The sequence below is a fragment of the Anser anser genome (assembly GCF_964211835.1).
Source record: "Anser anser genome assembly, chromosome: 1".
Lineage (NCBI taxonomy): Eukaryota > Metazoa > Chordata > Aves > Anseriformes > Anatidae > Anser > Anser anser.
In genome coordinates, this window is record NC_139720.1 from 93,897,018 (window position 1) to 93,917,588 (window position 20,571).

Genomic DNA, 20,571 nt, shown 5'->3' on the forward strand with positions numbered 1-20,571 from the left:
GGGGAAGTTCATATTGCTGCTGTTCAGCTGTGCTTTGCCTCAGGTTAACAAATACTTCGTGTTCTGGTGAAGCCAGGCTCCTCTTTTTTCCATGAGCACAAAATATTTGCTTTCCTTGGGGGGAAAAAAATAAAAACAAACAAAGAAAAAGCCCCACGTGTACAGAGATGGCCAAGACTATTTGCAACTGTCTTTATTTAAGGGCAAAAAAAATCCTCTTATCTCACCTGCAGAGCAAATTTAAAAAATGAGAGCAGGAAGAAAAATGACTTGCTGAAAGGAAGTTTTGAGGATGCTATTAGTGTCCAAATACAGATTTATATGGCCTCCCTGCAGCACTCTGACATCTTATTGAAAAGGAAGTGGATACAAGTTCATTGCTGACATATTCAGTCTTGATGTCTGTGCTACATGTTTATTCAGTGCCCAGCAAAACAGTACCTTCCCTCCACATTAGGATCTTAAAAGTACAATAAAATGACTAGGAAATTATTGGGGGGGGAGGGGGGGGATAGGAACACAGTAGGGAACGTGACAGACAACATGTATTCCCCAAATACACTACATAAGTGCTGATAGAAATCATGATGCAAAGTCATTTTCTTCAATGCAAAAAATGAGTAAAAATACAGTAGTTCAGTGTCAGTGGTGCTTTACACAGCACTATTCACATAAGTATCTCCAGGTACTATTAACTAGGAGCAAAACTCATTCTTGAGTACATAAACTACCTCATATCAATGTAAATATTTCACTTCAATGGCATGGTTAGTGGCATGGCCATAAAAAGAAATAGCGATACTGGCTGTACACATTCTCCTATGAGCATATCCCACAACAGCAAACTACATCACATCCACTATATGAAGAACTTCAGCTATTAAAATAAACGTGCTGATGCGCATACGTGTATGTACGACCTGTGCACAACTGAGGAATTCCACCTCTGAGTATCCTACGAAAGGTTAAGAAAAACAACACTCATGCATGGACAAGCCCTAAGTAAGGAACACATCTTAGGGAAGATGCCAGGCTAAAACATCAGTGTGCAATTAAGGAAGGTGGTAATCCTGCTCACGTAACTGTGCAATTAGGGTAATGTCACTTTCTATTTCCACTTGGTAAAATGCTTTGAGATCCTCAGATGAAAGTTCTGCACCAGCGTGAAGCATTTATACCTTCATCAATGAAGCAGATGGCATTTGGTATGCTTGTTTGTGTGTGAACTCTGTAGTCGTCACTGTTATAATTAGTTAAGAGTCATCTCCTGCTCTGTTGCACACACCGCTGTCTGACAGCCTTCAGTAAGGGCTGGTGTTTTCACAGGAGCGACTGTTTCTTAGTGGTATATAAGTACACAGCTTCCACCCCTGTTTTATCCATGTGACTATACTTTAAAACTGTTATGCTGTATATGAATCATAGAATTGTTTGGATTGGAAGGGTCCTTAAAGAGCTCCATGCACTCCAGATGCTCATTGACATAGAGGGTGAAGTTCCCTCCTCGCCCTCCCACCTGTCCTTCCTACAGAGACTGTACCCTCCCATACCAACACTCCAGTCATGGGAACCATCCCAACACAACTCTGTGGTGGTAATGAGGTCATAGCCCTGCAGGCGTGCGTACACCTCTAACTCCTCTTGTTTATTCCACATGTTGAGTGCTATATGCGTTAGCATAGAGGCATTTGAGCTGGGCCCCGATGAAGCTGACTTACTGGCTGGCATTCCTTTGTGCTGCTCTTCAGGTGCTCTCCTGCTGATCTGGCCACTGATCCTCACTAAACACTATCAAGTCCTCAAATATTCCCTGACCAGTTAGTCCAGCCAGTTTTAAAGATTTTCGGTGAGCTTCACTCAGGTCTTCCTCAAGAAATAAGTGCTATTTTGTACTAAGTATCTGAGTTTCTCACATCTAATCTCTATTTCCCTTGGTGAAACATGTGCCCATTATTTCTAGATTTCTTTCATAAAGAAAATTTTCCAGCCTAGGACCTTACTCTTTGCAGCTGTCTTTAGATATCTAAATATTATTATATCAGATATGTTGTAGTCTTTTTAATTTCAATGAGAAATATGCAAAGCACTGTGTACCTCTCAGCTCCCTCCAACTTTCTGCTGCAAGCCCATAACTGGATAAAAGGAACTCTGGAAAAGAAAACAAAAGAAAGGAAAAGGAAAAGGAAGAGGAAGAGGGAGAGGGAGAGGGAGAGGGAGAGGGAGAGGGAGAGGGAGAGGGAGATCAGACATAGGACCTATCCTTTGAAATAAGTGCTGTTTAGCAGACCAAAACCGGAAAACAACCATAAATATGTTGTAATTATATCAGCCACAAGTTGTGTTTTGGGTTTATTTCACAGCAATGGGAATTACAGTGCTTCTACCTTTGCCAATAAGAACAAAGTACCTTTAAGCCAATAGGCATGGATATATCTAACTAAGAGTAAATACATTCCTGTTATTGACTGTGTGCAGGGAAATGTGTTACAAGCCACAGATAAGCCCAAAAAGAAAATAAGAAGGAAGTTTGAGTGATTCTTGTTAACACCATCACATGCAAGGTCAAAGAGGGTCAGGTGCCCTATCCTCACAAAGTGATGCACCCATGCAAATGCTCAGGACTCCTTTTGCATCTTAGATCACCTCATACTCTGAAATCAATTTCTATGTTATAGAGATTGTATAAGTTCAAGTAGTTCTTAGACAAAATCTGTTGCTTACAGAAATTCTGTTTTCATTTGTAATTCAAATTCTTCAGATGCAGTTATTGCTTTTCTCTTAGAAGAAGGGCAATACCTAAGACAAAAACATTTTGGAGAAAAGAAAAGTAGAAGTATTTTTTTCTGCTCTGCATTTTACTGGATAATCACTTCTACAAAGTAAATGAATTGCTGGGCTGAATCAGGTAATAAATCCATTAGTCCAAGCATCTTGTCTCTACCAGGTACCAGCAACAGAGACTTCAAATCCTCACAATCACACAGCAATGTTCCCACAAGGGATGTTTCTTACAAAACCAGGGCACCTTAGATTGGTTAATGTCTTGAAGCAGAAGAGCTTAGATCTTTAATACTACACCCCAGCTAGCATACAGCTGCAGATACTCACTTCATGGGAAACCTGTCCAGTCAAACTGAATACCCCAAAAAGAGTATCCAGAAGCACTGAGTTTCACAGGTTAAAAAGAGGCATTTAAAATATATATATTTTTTTTTATATTAATTTTCATTATTTCCTCCTTCACTTATATTTTCAGAAACATTGAGAAAATGTCCAAATTACCTCTTTAAATATTTCCTTAGTTTTATTTGTCATCACAATCTACTTGATCAGGTCCTAAAATTTTCAACAGGGTTTTAAAATCTCTCTGTGCCTAAGAATTCCCACTGCATTTATTTACAACTCATTGATGCCTTTTCAGCAATGAAAGAACCAGGAATGAACAAGGTAATAGTAGCAACATATTTGTGTCACTACTTTCCATATTGTTATCTACTGCTTTCCTGATATATTTTACATCTTAAGTCCAAACCTGTGTAAAGAGCTACCCTTGGTGTCTCGTGGGTACTTTCCTTGAATGATTTAATGGAGCATCAAGACCCGAGAAAGTTTTAATCTATCTTCTAGCCAAGCACAGATCAACTTAACCAAAATCATTCCTCGTGTGTCTCATCTGTTCTTAAAATTTATAGGAAATAAAGTTTCAGAGGGCCTACAGATAGACAACTCCAACACTTAACTGCCCTTAGTGTTAGAAGTTTGTCTGAACGTTTAGCCTAAATTTCCCTTGGTGCAATTTAAACCCATCATGATTTGCCCTGTTCATATGTCATAATGCACTGGGCACTGCTACAACAGATTGACTTGCACAGCCTCACTCTCAATATTGGGCCAGTAAGTGGTTTCAAATGACCATTAACACAGGCAGTTGCTGTGGCACCCAACGCAATGACTGCAGAGTTAAAAGCAACCCATTACCTGACCTTAGTCCACATGCAGTTTTTCATAAATAGGTTTCATGTTATGTAAGTGTCTGAGGAGCTCTGGCTGTTCCTTCTTAATAATACATCAACATCAACCTCCTCATCAACAGAACAGACACAAGCCTTAGCTAAAGGCCATTACTTTTTCTTTTTTTTTTCCAAAAATGTGAGAGAGACTACATTTAAATTGAACCCTAGAGGGTGCTACAAGCAATGGCCTGTTGTCTGAAACAACCCCTATGATTCAAGCTCCGATCTGGCTCAAGATTTGGTGGGAAGCCAGGTTCCATCATCAACTCAAGGAGTGAAACACATACAAAATTCATATTGTATCTCAGTCCCTATCTGTGACCAAATACATCCTGCCTGCCTGGGTTGTTTTTAACATAGTACATCTAATGCAAAAAGAGCTGTTGGTAGGGGGAAAAATCTTCACAGATTAAGGAAAAAAATAGTTCATTCAGAGTGATGTAAAATAAAGCTCATTTCTATTTTAAGTTCCCCTCCTCCTCCTCAACCCCTCCTTAGCTTTTAAATAAATGGAAAAAGAGTGTTAAAAGAGAAGTTGCTTGAAATTAGGAAAAGATAGCATCTTCTTTCAAGAAATAGGATGTTCCTTAGAGAATATATAAAAAAAAAAAAAGTACTTTTCAGAATATTTTCCTTAGAAATAAGAAAAAAAGACAAAATAGACACAAAAATGTAAAAGAATCTCTGTCACCAAATGTACTCAGACACAACATTTGTCAGAAAATGAGAAAATGTTTCATATTAAAGAAATCTGCAAGACTTGCACTTTGTGGCTCAGGCTACTGGCTTGTGCTAAAGTGGAATAGCAGTTTGTCTTTCAAGGCCATGCAGCAAGAGGAGCAGACAGCAAAGAAATAGTCACTTACCAGCAATAGCCACTGTCACTTTGGAGATGCTTGGTCACTCCGCGTGAACATCCTATGTTCTAGATTAAGTTTCCCTGTCGATCTTTCATCTCAGTGTAAATCAACTGGCCTTACACCAGCTCTCTTCCTAACACCATGCTTTATCATCATCTTCATCTCCTGCATGGAATAGATCTTTCCTCCAAGTGCACTTTAAGCCAGAAGAGATTTACTTGGTATTACATTGATGCAACTCATGAAACACAACATGGAGTCTTGCATCTCTTTCCAGACACTAACATAGAGCCTGAGGGCAAGTTACCAAAATAAACACCTGTTTGCTCCTAATCAGCTTGTCAGGGGCAAGGATGGTTTCCTCCAGTCAGTTCTCTTTGCACTGACCCCTTGAATAACTTTATATCATCATCCAAAGGAAAGCAAAGGCTGATGGTTACCCACATGCAACACTGTTTTAAAGTATATTGTATTATTATTTATGTACATATACTCATGGGTTATTGGTAAGTTTATGGGAAAGATCTGCACAAACCAGAACAGGAAAAAACATGAGACGAGGCTGTCCTTCTGAGAAATTCTGATATTTAGAAGAAAGTAATTCTTTTACACTAATATTGTTAAATTTTCAACATATTCCCAACAGATGTGAGACGCTGTCAAGCACCTGATGAGGTCTTTACACTTAAAGAGCTCCTTAAATATTGATGTGAATTGAATGGGTCACTTTATTTTTTAGTTTATCTATATTTTACGTTTTATTGCTTTGAGAGTACTCAAATATGGAAACAGGAAGAGGATGTACTATCATATGTGTAAACCACCAGAGAGAGCAATATGAAGACTAAATTGAAATCCAAATCTCATACACAAATTATTATGAACACTAATTCCCGCATATTACAAAGCAGCTTCTTTGTATGTATGACATTGCCTTTTGCACCCAAACATGACTTTAATTAAGATCTAACTTATTCATGACTATAATTCAGATCTAACTGCTAGTCTAGTCAAATGAGTGTAATTAGTCCCAAAGGGCATTTCTAAGAGAACTAGGTTTTTCTTTTTCATCTCTGCGTTTAGGCAAACACAATAGATGCTGGAAGATCAGTCTGAGAATCTGGAAACTTTAAGAGGTTTGCAGAGCTGGTAGGGAAATTCTAAGCAAAAACATGGTTAAAAAGAACTTTCACAAGACTCATTTCGTTTAATTTATTCTTGCAAACTATGCAATAGGAATGAAACAATGGAGATGATTAAATAACGTAAAGCTCAAACTTTTCATAATGATTTCCTTGTTTATTAATATAGCTGCACAAGTTTAACCCATCCACATATTACTTTAAAAGGGATTAATGATGGGGTAATCAGTTTTGCTCCTGTCCTGCAGAGACCACTAATAAACTAGTCTCCTGCGTAGGCTGACATTGGCATAACCAAGCCAAAAGGAAGTCATATCTAATAATTTATATTCATCAAGTTTTCACTGTGATAGCATCCCAATCACAGAAAATCCATACCCTACTCTGCCCAGAAGGCAAAATAATGGCAACAAATCAGTCTACGTGATTTGTTCTTTCTTCTAGTGTACCACAACCCCTAAAGCTGCTTTACTTTTCACCCTACCCCATCTCCCCACCTACTTTGTGGCACCTTTATCCTCTGTCCAATGACTCCATCCTCCCCTGCCTAACCACTCATCATCAGGTCATTCTATCCCAAAGGGAAGCTAATAAAAAGTTTTTGCAGCAAGGACAACCTCGTTCCTCAGCTGCTCCATTCCCAAAACAACTTCTAAGGTAGATTACAAGGAATTGCCCCTCAGGCCCAGCTTTGCCAAGCACTCTGTCATGCTTTATATCACCTACTGATTCAGAAGACCGTGCTTCTGTGGTTGTACCCATGAATTGTCCTCTGGATTGGTCACCGATTATGTCTGAACTTCCACACACTGAACCCTGGGGATCAGTGCTTTTCTGACTCTCACAGAAGGCTTTTAGCCCATCTCTAGGGGAGACTCAACACAGTGATTAGGTCACTTGTTTTGAAATGATTCCCAAGGGAGGGAAAAAAAAAAAAAAGAAAAAAAAAAGCAAAGAAAAAGAAATGCAGACAGTAAATTTCACAAAGAAAGAAGAAAGCTGAACTCATAATGTCAGGATGGCAGCTAATACATATGGCTCGTAATATAACACTCCACTCAGATAGTACACATAAGGAAGGCTATTATATGAACTGAGATCACTTTTGAAAAAAAAAAAAGTGGGTTTTAGTGTTTGTTTTTAAATTGAATTTCAGGATACTTAAATTAAAAAATGAAGTTTTTGACGAATGTTTTGGAGTGAACTCAGCTAACGAAGTAATAAAACTCAGGGTTTGATTCTGCTCTCAGCATGCTTTTCCACCTCTGTGCTTCCATCATTTTCACTAATTTTCACCTTTGAATGTAAAAAGACAATCAAGCTCTCAAGAGATTAATCATTTAATTGTTTGCCATTTGTCACAAGGTCTCTGTTAAGATTAAGCGTGACAGGTATTCAGTCAGTCATGAACACAAGACAATTATTTTGATCTCAATCCCAACTTGGTGAAGAGCATTCAAAGTTTAACAGGGAGATGTAAGGCTTGCTTAATTTCCAGAGGCATTTTCGAGTTTTTACATCCCACACAACTCTACCAAGAAAAGACAATGACACTTCAGGAGGAGGTAACTGGATTGTGCTGGTTAAATTGCTCTTGACCCAGTGAGGTTTCAGGTGATGTACTGCCTCAAATGACAGGAGTCTTTTTTCTAAATATGTGTGTATATATATATATATACACATATACACACACATACACACTGAGCAAAGCATATACGAGGTTCTTCACAGTAACTCACCATACACAGTGCTAAAGTAAAGCTAAAACTGAAGCAAGACTGACAGATGAAAAAAGCCATTTAACATTGCCATTTGCATCAAGTGGAAGATCAAAGTGCACTTCCCACATCCTTTATCAGGGCTTGCTGATGGACCTAACACTCAGCAGCGTACACAGTAATAATAGTATACTGCTTGATATGCAAACTTTAACAGCTTGGGCATGCTGCATAATGAAAGACAACAGACAGTAAGAAATCTGAGAAGAAATAAAAACCTATTACACTATCCATTTCATCCCCTCACCACTATAAGATTTCACTCCATAATAATTTCATAACATTTATTCTAGTCTAGTTCTAAAGTGCCTGGGGTGAAGAAGCTTCCTCTGGGATATTATTCACAGCTTGATAGAGCTAGGTATGAGGAGGCATTTCCTAATACACAACACTCCTGTTTCCCTTTGAAATTTCATCCCATTACTCCTGGGCAGCCACCCTAAATCAATATTTCTTTTCCTTCAGTTATTTGTCACCTTCAAGTTTCAGCAACCCACTCCTCCTGCTTCCATTTAATAGCCCGTTAGTATCTTGCTGTTCTCATCTCTTCTAGTAACATAAACCGACTCCTCTCCCCGCCTCCCTTATTCCTGCCTTTCCCTGAAACTGTTGGTAACTCTTTGCCAAGTGCATTGAGCGCTCCATCCTCTGCAGAGCACAGATCCAGGGAGCCCTAACTCCCCCTTGCCCACTGCAGCCCTGCCTCATTTTGCATCCAAGGCCATCTTCAGCTGGGCTCCAAGTTCCTCACCTTGCCGATGTAGTCCCTTCTCTGCATAATGTGCAAATACACAAGCATAAGTGCGTATGTAAATCGTTGACGGGATTTGTTTTAGATGGATCTATAAGCCACGAGGTGATTCTGGCAGTGAAAGAACAGTGCGATTAGGAACGAAGACCACCTTTTCTTGGGATGCATTTTGCCTGGAAGCTGGCAGGTGGCAGTGCATCCTTAGGAATAAGCTATGAAAACTTTGCCACCGCAATTGTTGTTCATCATTTGAAGGGGGGGGGGGGGGGGGGCGTACCTTTTTCTCCTTCCTCATTCTCTTCACACTGCTTCCGTCTGATAATTTTCTTTCCTCATGTTTTCCTTCTTCATCTTAAAGATGATTTTCCACCTTTAAGGAAAACGATTTGTTGCAGGCCCCGGCTCTGCTCATGCAGGTACAGTGACATTTTTGTTATATTCCTAAAGATACGGTCTCCTCATGGTTATTTGAAAACGTTAACCTACAAGGTCAGTAACAGGTGCACCAAAATGAATCAAGCTATTTCACACAAAAGCTGAAGGAAGAAGGAATCTGAATTACCAAGCTTGCTGATGTAAACTGGATCAGCTAGCTAGCTCAGCCTGCCACGGAAATATGCATTGCTGGTCCTTGATCAAAGAGAAAAAAACTTATCTGACTTCTGCATGAAGCCTAGATGAGGCTGGCTACCAGGTAGGAGAGGAGAAATACTTTGCTGATACCATGCACACACGGCCTTACCTCAGCCAGGGAGAGCAGCCTCTGCTTCAGCTCCGCAGGTGAGGCAGACGGCTCCTGAGTGAAGGTGATGGAAACTCTGAGGAACATTTTCGGCTTCATTTCCAGGGCCCAGCACCGGACAGTGAGTTAGGAAAGAGCCAGGCTGACTCTTCTGAAAGGCACATTACAGATAGGGCTGTAGAGCCAGGGCATTCTTGCTGTTCTCCGTGTAGCCTGTGAGCACTGGTCTCTTACCAGAGACTGCAGTGACTCCCAAAAACTCCCACACAGGCCCTAAGTCACCTTGCTCCTCACCTTCCCTACCTTTGCCTACAGGAAAGCTGGGGAGGGACTCTGTGTCAGGGAGTGGAGTGATAGAAATGGCTTTAAACTAAAAGAGGGAAGATTTAGATTAGATATAAGGAAGGAATTCTTCACTCAGAGGGTGGTGAGGCACTGAAACAGGCTGCCCAGAGAAGCTGTGGGGTGCCCCATCCCTGGAGGTGTTCAGGCCAGGCTGCATGGGGCTTTGGGCAGCCTGGTCTGGTGGGAGGTGTCCCTGCCCATGGCAGGGGGTTGGAACAAGGTGATCTTTAAGGTCTCTTCCAACACAAACCATCCTATGATGCAAATTTTACCATCTTTGTATTTCGGTATAGGCTCACATTTCAGGGTTTGGAGTTATGAACCATTATCTTGCTGCTTGGTTTGTCATTCTGCTCCTGACCCAAAACCAGCGGAGACTTTCTTCCAGCCCCAGCGCCACATGGATCAGACCCGCACAGCCCCTGTGTAGCAACATCTGCCTAATTGCTCGGTTCTTGAAGCGAACTGTTATCAAAATGGAGTTCAAAAGAAAACAGAAAAGAATATTTGAAGGCAGGGGCAGTGCTATGGGAGTGAATAGGAGTGGGAATTTTAAAAGCACTGCAAGGTAGAAAGCAACAGCTCCCTCAAGTGTTTCAGACACCCGTTGCAAGGAGATTTAAATACAAACAGCACTGCTAGATATATGTCCAGCTTGGCTGAATGAGCACACAGGCAACAGACCAGGTAAGAATAAAAGCAAAACTAGAATGAAATGTAGGACTAAACACCAAGAAAACAAAATTCCCCAAACATATACTTGTTTTTCTCCTTGAGTACTCCCCAACAGAAATTAATGCCAAGTTAACACTTTGTATATTTAAATGCAGATTTGGCAAAGCACCAGTAAATACTCTATTGGGAACAATTGTACAGTGGCAAAGCTACGGATGGTCTACAAGGACTTTTTCCAGTGCTAGACTTTGTGCTTTTAGAATAGTAAATAGAAAAATGACAATCCTTCCTTCCTGTGTGATAAAAACCAAAGAACTCATGCCAAAATATTGTACCATATATGCAAATAGCTGAATGCAAATTACGCTGTTATCCTTGTCTATACTCCCAAGGAGCAATAGCATCTTTTAAGCTCTTTCTTCTTCACATACAGTGGATGTAGCCGTCCGTGACAAATTTGTGTTTTCTTTTCTGAGAAGTAATATACTGTATTCCTTAGTGGCAGAGAAGTGAATGGAGCTGCCATTTAGGAAATTTAAATGTTTACACCCAGAGGGCAATTAAGTCAGTTTTATATGATAATGTTATAAATGAAATGCTAATAAGTACTGTAAATGGCCATGTAATCACACCCCGTCATTTGCCAATTATTATAAAAAAAAGAAAGAGCCGAAAGCCAGCTGTAGATGACGTACTACATCAAATGAGCAAATGCAGGTACTGTACAATATGCAGCCCTGACAGTGGCATTTTATAGCAGGAATTCAATTTTCTAAGCAATGTCTGATTTCACCTTTTATTATCATGTCAGTAGTAATAATAATTTGCTCTGACACAGGCATTTTCTTACAAGGATCGCCAAGGGATTTATAAAGCTCAGGGTTGAGATTTCAAAGGAGCTGGAGGGCATACCTACATCAGCATCTGTATGGTGCTTAGGGATGGTTTTACCAGGGCTCCGGGGCTGTGGGATGCAGCTGTGCTCTGGAAATAGTTTAGATGACTTCTTGTGTGATTGCATCTGAGCGAGACATCCTTAAGCAGAATTTATTTGCTATACCCTTGTATATACATGTTTTCTGGACCATCCCTCCTTCCAGGACCTCAAGGGGGGGAAGTTTAGACAGCTCTTAATAGCTGTAGAGACATACCTTAATTAAAGGCTCAGACCCCGCTGAAATTCAGCAAAGTTTCAGGGAATTTCATTAAAGTTTTTCTGATCATAGATTAAAACAATTTAGGCTTCAGTCCTGTCAACTGTCTTGCATGTGAAACCTTCTCAAATGAGCCAACCTCTGGGCATGAATGCCCCACCTCATGGAAAAGAACATGAGCCAAACATCGAACAACAGGGATATACACTGTTGGCCGCATTACATATGTGGGTAAACAAAAAGTACAGCCCATATCTGACCTCTCTTCCATATCAGCCCTCTAATGAAGAGTCAGGCAGGGTCCTGAATCACTTTTTCTAGGACCAGTCAGGTGCTACAAAAGCTGAATATCGATTCAGTGACCAAGGATCACGGTTTCACTGTCTTTTCACAATATCCGTTACAGCTGATGCAGGAATTGGCCATTTTGCCAGACAGTATTCTGGGGGGTGGGCAGAGAATTTATTGATTAACTGACAAGAGCAAAAGTATCAAGGCTGACCAATGGTTGAATGGATGCATCTCACCATACCTATTGCAGCGTGAGGTACTTTAGTAGAACAGAAGTTACTTTGTCCATCCTAAAGCAACCCATATGTGAAGACATTTTGTCCAAAGCCAGCGCAATTGGTGGGAAACAACTGGCAGAGAAGGGAGGAAACACCTCCCACATGGGTGCAGGATTGCATAGTTCCACAACAGCAACAGACAATTTTGCACCCAAAATGCAGATTCACGAACCATAGTACCAATCTGTCTTTACTGCTAACACAGCAAAATAACAGTATTTTCATCATAAGAAGAATTGGGTCAGGCATTTTAAGGTAGTACTGCCTTCCTCAGGCAAGGAAAAAACATCCTCCATTAGCATGCACAAAGTTTGAAAAATAATACCTCTGACATCCATTCTTTCAGCCTTCAAGCCCTCAGGGAATCACTTTTTCACAATCTGCTCTACCACTAAGACTACCGGGAACCTTCTAAGCTGAGCCTGAGTTTCTCTTTAGCCATCTTTAGCCATCAAACTCCAGGAAAAGAGATTTCTTCGCAACAAATACGAGTGGATGTATAGCAACACAGAGCTGGCAAAACTGCCCGTGGGTAAAGACCAGGAGTGAAAAGGAAGACTCATGTTCAGAGCTATACCAGAAGATAGCAAGTGAAACATGAATTCCAACACTACTCCTGAGAACTAAACCAATTTTATATTTTTACATTATTTCACAAGCTAAAGGCCTTCAGATACTCAAGAGAGTTTTATACTTGAGAACCCAAGACAAAGCTGAAAATATTATAACATTACGTTTCTTAGGCTGAACTCAGCTACAGTAATTCTGACTGTGCTTTGCTAGTCAGACACTGACTTCTACATCCTCTTCCTTTATGGGTATTGATCATGAGCACTGGCCAGAAGGGTACAATAAACATACATAATAAACAAATATAACTACTGTATAGGAGAAAATGACTTGATATTGATGGTAATTAGCTGGCAATTTCCATGCTTATATTTGGGTTGAGTAAGACCATGAAACATTTTCTGTTTCTGTTGTGATAGATGAAACATGACAAAGCAAGTCAAGAGCTTCACTTCTGACTCAGTGCAAAAGGAAACAAATGGAAAACTTCTCCAATCCACTGCACAAAACATACTGTTATGTTTTTGCACAACTCAGTATAGTGTAGGGGGAAATAGCATTTAGCAAATATTTGAAAAACAGAAACTACAAATAATGTCAGAGGAGTTCACCTGCGTGCCAACACCTGGTGAATAAGAAGTTGGTAGACAGCAGCCACAATGCCTCATCTATTTTAGCAATGATATAATGAAACCCCCAGCCCTTGTAGTCTCAATGAGTAAGGAAATGTGAGCAGCCCTGTTGCAAGCCAGACTGAAGTCTTAGATTGGATTTGACACCATGAGCAGGGAAAAGTGGGGAGTAAAAGGTTTAAAATCCACATTTGCATTTTGTCTCCATTCACACACGCACACTAGACACAGCTGAAGGCTATGCTCAGTGCCTCAATTACACTGACAGGCCATGACTTGAACACACATTTGATCTTTCATTTTTGCCTCCCAACAAATATAAGGAAATACCTTTCTTCAGTGGACTCCATATATGTGCTTGCTACCAGTACTACATGAATCCATGAAATATTTGCATTTTCCTTTTGCCTTCCAAACCTGCTTTAATTCATCTCCTTCTCTCATCGCCTCAAAGAGCAACACAACTATCTAAATTAAAAAAAAAAGAAAAAGAAAAGCAAGTTCAGACAAGTACTTGGCAGACCAGCACACATGACCAACTAATCAGTATGCCTAATATGCTCTCCAGTGGCACACTTTGCTTGTGTTTGTGGATCAAGTTCTGTCTGTATTTGCTACAAAGAGCACACTCCACAAAGCTTTAGAAAAGGCTTCCTTGGCAGCCTTTGGAGGAGCAGGGATTTTGGAAGGCACCATCCTAGTGCTGTTCCTCAGAGCACGTACCAGAAAAGAGCAAGCCTGCTGAGGAAAGGAGCTGCAGGATGCATCCATATCTACCTGCCACAGCTCAGAGGAACACCAAGAGTGAGGTGGTGGTGGTGGTGGAAAGCAACAAACAAGAACTGAGAAAAAGCAAGGGCAAAATTTCCACTGTAGATTGTTTGCTCACATTACCCTCAGCAACAGGTTTTTCAAATCCTTCATCTCACTGGAAAAGCAACCCTACTCAGATTTGCAAGAGGAATTAAAAATTCACTAGCATTTCTCGTACAGTGTTTAATAGGGCCATTACCCATGTTGCTCAAGCAGTACGTGGTTTGGTTTTCTACTTGAAAGCTTTCCAATATCATCCTGCAGGAAATACTAGTAAAGTTACAGAAATAAGCAAATCCGAAGGACTTTACACGAACTGTGCATATTAGAAAAAACATGTTAAATAGGGTAACCAAAACTGCAGCAGGGATATCAAACAACAGATTTGCTTAAGCAACAGAAAACAAATAGGAGAAAGTCTCAAATGCATCGTGCATATGTATTAGCACAGCTAGGAGGGATGGTTTAACACTGCTGTCATGCAGACATGAGAACTGAACAGTGGCTTTTGTAACAGTGATCCTGTAGGAGGCATTCCCATCTAAACACAATTCACAAATTAAATCTGACTTATTTACAAGATAAGGGAGTTCCCCTTTCACCAGTTTCCCCTACCTCTCACAGCCTCCAGCCAATGGGTATCCAAATCCACCTCAGGACTCAAAGGCTAAGCAAGCTCTTTTCAGTCAACACGTTGTCAGCAAGGCTTCTGAAAACTGAATTCAGTGAAATGGCCTGAGCCAATGGGGCACGAGTGAGAAAAGGGTCTGGCTCAGCATTCAATGGCTTTTTCTGCAACATTAGCTGCAAGTAAAAGAAATAATAGCAATAACACTCAGTTTTACTCTCAGAAGAAAATAAATATGGCTGGGCACATTCAAGGAACAGAACTGTTACATGAAGAAATGTTATTTCTACATATTGCCTTTACTTTTCAAAACACCTATTTTTAATGGAAAAATGCAGAATAGCAAGATGTGTAATATACCTAAAATGCTTAACAGATACATATTTTCAATGGTTGAAGAGCCATTCAAAATCATTTCACATTTCCTGAACTAGTTCTAGAATAACTGGAAAATACTTCATGCATTCCGAATACATCTATACTCTTGTAACACAATCTGCTCTAGGTCTAAGTGTCAGAAAGAGTTATAAGGTGAGCAATTATAACTGAGCTAGTAGCTAAAGTACAAATGCAAGACCACAGGGTTTTAGAATGAGAGGAGAAATATTGTTTTTATTAGAATGCATTAGGATCTCATTTGTCTAATTCCCAGTTTAATGATGCAGCCTCTTGGCAGAAAAATAGCTTTTCCATTAGTTAACTTGATTCCTGTGAGGGTGGATTTTTTCAACACTGAAAAACTTTAATATCAATTTGATTTTTTTCCTCTATTCAAATGAACAAGCACAAAGGGTTGTTGTTGTTTTTTTGGTTTTCTATGATTATTTTTACTGGGGAGAGGGATTTTGTCTGTCCTGTTTTGGGGAAAGGTGGTTTTTGTGAAATGGATCATCACTAACCTAAGTTACTTCTAATTGTAGCAGCTTATTTCCATGAAATTATTCCTGAGTGAAATGTAGCTTAATTTCAATGGAAAAAATAACTGTGGAAATGCCTCATTTATTCCTATTGATTTGAAAAGCAGCCAAAAGATCATTGTCTTAAACCCACTGCATTTTATTTTTACGTAGAAGTTAGTTATTGACAAAAACAGCCTCAATTTTAAACTACTAAAAAGTTAATTTTAAGAAGATCTATTTAGCTTTATTTGATCAAAAAAAAAATCATGAAGTTGGGAAAGTCCAGATTTTATATGCTCAGCTTTTCCTTATTTTGCCTGTAATCTATTTAATACATTTTGTCCATGTTGTGGTTACTCTCTACTCAAAGCAATTTCTAGACCATTTTTGCTCTCAAAATTAAGACAATTTAAAGTTAGCAGTAAAGGAATATAAACTCATCTTTATGCTGGGTTTGCAGAAGCAGGGAAGACATATTATTTAAGAGAGAAGGAAAAAGAAGAAAGTAGGGCATGGAAGAAAAAGTAAGGAAGAAAACAATGAGGAGCAGGAAGGCAGGAGGAACAGAGCTGGAGGCTGGCAGCTGAGGAACTTCTCCAAACCAGCGGCAGAAGACAGAAGCAATCTGAGCAGAAATGATGTGTCAAGTCCCAGACACACACCACCACCTCTGTGCCTGACCCTAATGAGAGTTAGCGCAGTGTGACATGATAGCATTTCTCACGTTTTGACTTATCAGTCAGGACATGCTTCCTGTGCAATTTAACTCATTTCAAGAAGTTTTCTAAACTCACTCATTGGGAAAGCTTTATATTTTCACATGTTTTGTTAGGTAGGAAGGGGCAGAGATGAGATTAAAATTCCCACGAAGCACATGTTTTTGGAAGATATAGCTCTTCAGAAGAACAATCCATTATGAAGCTTCTTATCAAGCTATTATGAGAAGTAGGTCACTGCAGCTCCGACTATTCACGTCACTTCTTCCTTCCAAGTATCAATCACTGCCAGGTCTTGGCTAACATAAAAGGAATCTCTCTAGCACTGAAAAAAAAAAGAAGAAAAAAAAAAAGCATTTTCCTAAGACATCAATGCCTTATCACAAAAGCAATACTGAATTTGCTATATCTGCTGATAGATAATTGTTATAAGAAATAAGAAGAGTGAAGATTTTTTAAAAAACACTCCTGAGTTTCTCATAAGTTGATGCTTCAGGGCGTTAGTGGGCTTGTGTCATTTATCCCTAGGATATTTCTATTTCTTCCTTCCACAATACCCTCCATGTTATGCCTAAGCATGAATTAAGTCTGTGATGTCACTGAGGCTTTTTGTTCTCCTACCCTTCCCCTCTCACCATCTTACAAATAAAACAATATTCCTGTCTCCTCTCACGGAAGGAGACGTTGTTCCCTCCTTTGCAGGGAATGTCTGAAGATATTAACAGGTCTTTGCACCATACTTTTTTCACCTGCCATTCTCACAGAGGACATCAAGAATATGAGCGAAGTAGTGTGATTTGCAATAAACTTGTGGGTTATCTAATGTCTTTCAAGGTCAAACAGATAAGCATAAGAAACAACACCAAACCAGAGGTTATCACCCAATGTCCCTGAGGCTCTCTGCTTATATTTTAAGGAGTTCAGCTGTCTGCAGCTCCTTGCTCTGCACAACCCAGTGACTGCTGTGGCGAGCTGCTTTGCAACAATCATATCTGGTAACACAGAAGAAAACTGATTTGACCCTCGGTGTCCGGGCACATGCAGTAGCACTTGTCTTAATTGCTGAAAGTTCCTTACCATTCTGCCTCAACATCTCCTTGCTCCTGGAGGCACTCCACAACACCCTTCAGACTTGCAGACTAAAAAGGCCAAATGCACTCTCTAATTGACCCTGAAATGAATAAGAGAGACAAGAACAAGAGTGTAGGAATTCTCTTCGTGTTTTTTTTATTTCATCAGTGCTTTGCACTGAATTCTCTGCCATTCTCTGTTTCAAGGTAAATAATGAATGCTTTTTACATCTTCTGACATTACTATACACAGCCCTTCCCATGCTGACTGTCTTCGTGACCTCATGGGGATGAGCATGTATGTGGTGCCAGTATCCTTCACTGAACTGAGAATCAGTACTCTCGATATCTGTTCATGCTGCTCTTTAGCAACTGAACTGTAATATGAATGAAGAGCTGGTGATCGTCTCAGACAGTTAAACACCCACATTTAGTGCACTACTGTGAGCAAGACATCTGCCACACAGCCTACAGGAGACGATCATCTTTATGGAGTGGAAAACAGAGACCAGGCAGGATATTCTAGCATGACTAAAATGTCACTAGAGGTCTATGCTTAGGCACCTGCACATCATCCTTAGTCACTCCTTCAATCTGAGTACAAAGGGATTATTGGTCTGACAGTTTCAAGATTTCTTCAGTTTCCTCTAAAGGGAGGTTTAGTAAATCATTTGAAAAAAGCATTTGGATGTTTAGTAAATCGTTTGAAAAAGCATCACTCAAGAAAAAAAATAAATGCAAAACAAAAATACTTAAATCCCATATATAGACAGTTAACTAAACTATTTGGTGGGTACAGCAGAGCCTTCTGAGAATGAAAGATCTCACTTCTCTTCTTTGTATAACTTCACAGGTCCTGAGTCTCACCCCCATCAGAAGATAAAGCAGAGAAAACCAGCGGAGACTGGTTTTGGACACCAGACAAACTCCATCTGCAACAGAACAGTCAAGAAGCTGCTGCAACTACTAGATTTCTGGCAGTTTTGTTTTTAACCTAAGGCATGGCAGCAATTCCAAAACACTAACATAATGGTGATGCTACATCTCACTTGGTCTCAAGACAAGATACCTGACTTCAGAAATCATGGTTGGACCTGAGGCTCTGCAAGACGGATGCAGGGAGCACCTGGACCCAAAGATTTAGGTGTGAAACAACGACAGCAAGAGCAGCAATTCCCAAGTCTGTCAAAAACAAGCTCAAGCAGACCACAGGCCATTCTGCACATAAGCACATCAACAAGTCAAGTTTCTGTATTAACTAGAGGTACAAAGCAAACATCTTCACAGATTATCGACAGCAGATCAGAAATTCAAAACAATACAACTAATTCCTCATAAACCTGTATTCATTGAGGGAGATCTGCCAAGGAGCTCATACCTGCCATTTATCAGTATTTCGTTGGCAGTTAATTTCAGCAGCTCCAGCAGCAGCTTTCCTGCCTTTACTCCAAGCCAGAGTGATGCCTACCTTGAAAGAGTTCGCTCTAGGGGCCAATTTCAGAAGGATGGGCCTGAACATGAACATATTCTGTGTAGACAGTCAAAATGGTGCTGTTTCACTAAAAGGCTTCCTAAGATTGCCTCTTTTGAATGAAAGTACTTAATATAAAAGGAAGCATCTTTTTGCACTTGCTGCTGGCTTTTTAACTGCTCTGTCACTATCCCTGAAAAAGCAATTTATTCCTCCTTGACACCACCAAGGAGCTTATTATGCAGGTAATAAAGGGCATCTGCCTGGTCTTTGACCATTGAAAAAAAAAAAAACACAAATGATGTTGCCATGTCATAAGAGAAAAGATTCTCACAATATTGCAGTACAAAGTACAGTATTATAAAAGCAAAGCGTGATACTACTCTGCAGCACAAAGTCATTTTCTCAGAACTAATCTGGGTGATGTGAAATGGCCTTGTTCAATACTCTAATGATTGACAGACATGATATAAAATACCAAGATGGATATTAGCTGCAGGGCTCTGAATCCTCCCACCGCTCGTGGAATGAGACAGTCCCAGTAGAAAAGAGGTATTGAGTTGTTGTTGGACTGCAGGACAACAGCTCCACATCTTTCAACAGAAGCCAAGAGATAAAGTCAAGAATTTTAAGTCATCTCTTTATGTATAGATACATAAATTCCTGATATGCCGTATGTTTTACTTCATTTGTGTGAATCTAATCTCTCTAATAGCCCATCTGCTAAAATCTGACTGCGGCTGTGTACTCAATCATAATATTGCTAGCTTACTGTTGTCACACCTTCCTCTGCAGTCAGGAAAATAAACACGTAGACTTCAGAGCACTGTTGTCCCTGGCTATAACCTACCTCTCTGACATGCCCGTAGCTGGAAAGTGCTGTAGCACATGCTTAAGGCAATTCCAGTCTGGATTCAGAAAAAACATCTGGGCCTGATGCATTTTCACCCTTCACTTGCAAAACCTCTCTTCATTCTTGCTCATTGATCTTAATGCTGGTTCCTTCCCACTTCTCTGTCATGATCTGATTCAGTGCTAAGCATTCACTGTCCTTGAGATATGCTTTTCAAGGAAGATCCTATACAAGATGCTCTGATTTATTCAAGTGTAATAGAAGGCGTAATAGAGATGCACTTAGGAAAGCAGGCAAATTGTCCTCATGTTGCTTCAGGAGGACTTCACACGCAAAGCTGAGTGTTTTACAGCATTTCAGTTAGCTTCTGGTAGCTACCCTATGCCGGGTGTCCTACCCAGCCATGGGAGCTGATGAAGGCAGGCAGTCACCACAGCACGGCTCCCAAACAGCAACCTTATACCTCAGCTTTCCTTACAAACACTTAGCTGAGACATGTGCTACAATATGCAGAGTAATCCTAAAACCATCTCCTATTCACCCAAACCAGACCCATGTTGATGAAATCCCTTGTCTCTCCCTGATTTTGAAGCAGCATAGCTCTTCAGCTGACTGAGTGAACAAAGTGAGAACAAACTTCTCTGAGCTGTCCTTACAATCTTCACAATTCATGTGTTCTCTGCACACCAGTCCGCCACATTCATCTTTCTCTGGAAGAATCTCTGACTAGCTAAGTCACCAAGTTACAATAAAATGTAAAACGCAGATAGACTTCAGTCCTAAAGCAAGCTTTATAGTCTAGGAAAGCAGAAGAGGTGTTCCAGCCAAGCTGGAAGGATGTACAAATTTTTTCCAAAGAAAAACCTACCCAAAAACTACTTTGCAAAAAA

General features: G+C 40.1%; 1 protein-coding gene and 1 long non-coding RNA gene across 2 annotated transcripts in view; one reads left to right on the forward strand and one right to left on the reverse strand.

The window, feature by feature from the left end:
- ZPLD1 (zona pellucida like domain containing 1) overlaps window positions 1-20,571 on the reverse strand; it is a 108,820-nt gene that overhangs the window by 11,834 nt on the left and 76,415 nt on the right. Inside the window, exons 14-17 of the mRNA XM_083819396.1 lie at window positions 17,365-17,458; window positions 9,287-16,612; window positions 8,822-8,914; window positions 4,880-8,655 (exon numbers count right to left, since the gene is read on the reverse strand). The gene's annotated coding sequence lies outside the window, so the exon portion shown is untranslated. The remainder of the gene's footprint in view (window positions 1-4,879; window positions 8,656-8,821; window positions 8,915-9,286; window positions 16,613-17,364; window positions 17,459-20,571) is intronic.
- Window positions 8,827-19,562, forward strand: LOC310891371. The gene is made up of 2 exons (XR_014577544.1): window positions 8,827-8,960; window positions 18,211-19,562. It is a non-coding gene; the product is annotated as an uncharacterized lncRNA (long non-coding RNA).